This window comes from Asparagus officinalis, chromosome 7 (assembly GCF_001876935.1).
Source record: "Asparagus officinalis chromosome 7, Aspof.V1, whole genome shotgun sequence".
In the NCBI taxonomy this organism is placed as follows: Eukaryota; Viridiplantae; Streptophyta; class Magnoliopsida; order Asparagales; family Asparagaceae; genus Asparagus; species Asparagus officinalis.
This window is the reverse complement of record NC_033800.1, coordinates 145,124,976-145,127,275: the sequence shown is the minus strand read 5'-3', so window position 1 is coordinate 145,127,275 and position 2,300 is coordinate 145,124,976.

The window sequence follows — 2,300 nt, the reverse complement described above, 5'->3', positions numbered from 1 at the left end:
ATGAGGGTTCCTTCATGAGTGATGCACAATTTTTCCTTAATTTCGTATGCGGTTGCACTCGTGGAAACCCTATAGTATTCATTGGGGGTAAGTCCAAAAACTTAAGGCGTTCATGGCCTTTATATTAAGGTTTGCTTTAAGCCTCTCACCATCGGTCATACTACTACTACTAGGTTTCTCAATATATTTCTTCTCTATAATATCTAAGATATCAAGATCAATGTATCAAAGATAAATCCTTATCCTTGCCATCCAATAAGCTAAGTTGCTACCGATAAAGAGTGGGGGTCTACTGGTGGATTGTCCCTCAAGCATATACACATTCAAAGAAGCCTCCATTGGATCTTTCATTTAAGGTGGTTAAACCTAAAATGTATAAAGACCTTACTCTGATACCAATTGTTTGTCCCTAGAGGTGGAGGGGGGTTGAATAGGGTTATGAGGCAATAAATATGCAAACAAAAATAAAACAATGTAATACACCACAAAATAAAATACTAAAACAATATAAAGGAGATGAGTTAGGAAATAGTTAGCCAATTGTGACACGTGAATATTCACGAGGTTCGGTCCACCGACCTACGTCCCCGCTCCCCAATCTCGAGGAGAATTTTACTATTACAGTCCAATTTGGAAACCAAAACTTCTTCACAACTATCTCCTTTTGAGATCTCACAACTACACAGTAGATCTCCACGATGGTAAGATGAAGAGAATGTAATTTGAAGCTTAGGATGTGGGGTTTATAAGTGTGAAAGCAAATAAACGTTGAAGATCTTTTTAATAATAAACAACAAACTCAATATATTTTAAATACTTGTTTAGTTACTGAAGTGAATGAGGTTGGTTGGTATTTATAAGCTTTAATAGAACAACCAAACCGCAAAGAACCAGACAAAAACGATCAAAAACTAAGAAATCTGGAAATTATACAAAACTAGCTATTACAAGCGTCGGTCGACTGATGAGTTGAATCATTCGACTAACGAGCTGACTGTTACAGGCATCTAACAGCTTATCAATCGATTGATGAATCTCGTAAGTCGACTGATGACCTCATAAGTCGACTGATCAGTCGACCGAATAAGAAATAGAAACTATAGATGATTCTAGCTAGTTTCATCAGTCAACTGATCCTTTACATCAGTCGACTAATAACAGATTTTTTTTAGCATTTTTAGAATTTTTACAAACGAAATTCCAGGGCCTTTAAAAAATAGTAAATAAATTCTAAAAATGTAAAACTTTAGGAAACGTTTTTAAATATAAAATAAACTTGTTTGAAAAGGAATTTTGTAAAAATGACCTCGTATTTGTAAAAACTCAACGTTTAGCAAAAGTGTTAAAATACGAGTATTGAAAATGTGTGAGTGAGTTATCTTAAGAGCTTCAAATGTAATCTACCATACTATTTGCCTACATTAATCACTAGAGAGAAATAAAATACAAATATCCCTCACATATAAGAATATGATTTCTTGGTCTTGATATTTGCTCATATCTTTGATGAAAAGCTTCTTGAATGTTGTGCTTTTGATAGCTTTGCTTCATCACTAAGCCTCCACCTCCTTCGGTATCTTCGTTGTAGCTTGTTATTGCATCTAATCCTCTAGTAAAGATACTAATAAGCTTGATATTCTTGTAATCTATAATATTACTCAACAAGCAATTAGTACTAATAATGGTGGTTGTAAAATATCATCAAAACATAAAGGCTAACAAAATATCTAAAGAGTATCTCGAGAGGCTAAATCATTATTTAGAGCTCTCCAAAAAAGGTCATCACTCTCAATGGAGTACTTTTGAACTTAGAGAATAATCATATGAGACAAGAGGCAAAATTTGGGCTAGATCTATATGGGAGAAAATCTTTCCAATGAAAATAGTGACGGTTGTAGGCGTCAAAAATTACCTATGGGTTCCCGCATACAGCTCAAGATGAAGAGAAGATAATGAATATCATTATCTAAGTCAAGGAGGATTATCTGACATTGATAAGTAAATGAAGCGAGTCGACGAAACATACGAATCAACGGGACGATAGAATAACGAAGAAACGAACCGATCAGAATTATGTTTCACTCACGAAAGGTGAAGCGCCACTCGTGTCTCGAATGCTCCATATATGATTCACTCATGAAAAGTTGTACGTCTCTTCAAAGTTTTCTGATGCACTTTGAATTGCATCATTTCAAGATCAGACGAGAAAACTATGGTGAAAATAGTCAAGGTGCATAAAACGGTGCCTCGGTCGAAAACCGAGACACAAGGAGTGTCTCAGCCAGCCAAGACACAATCTG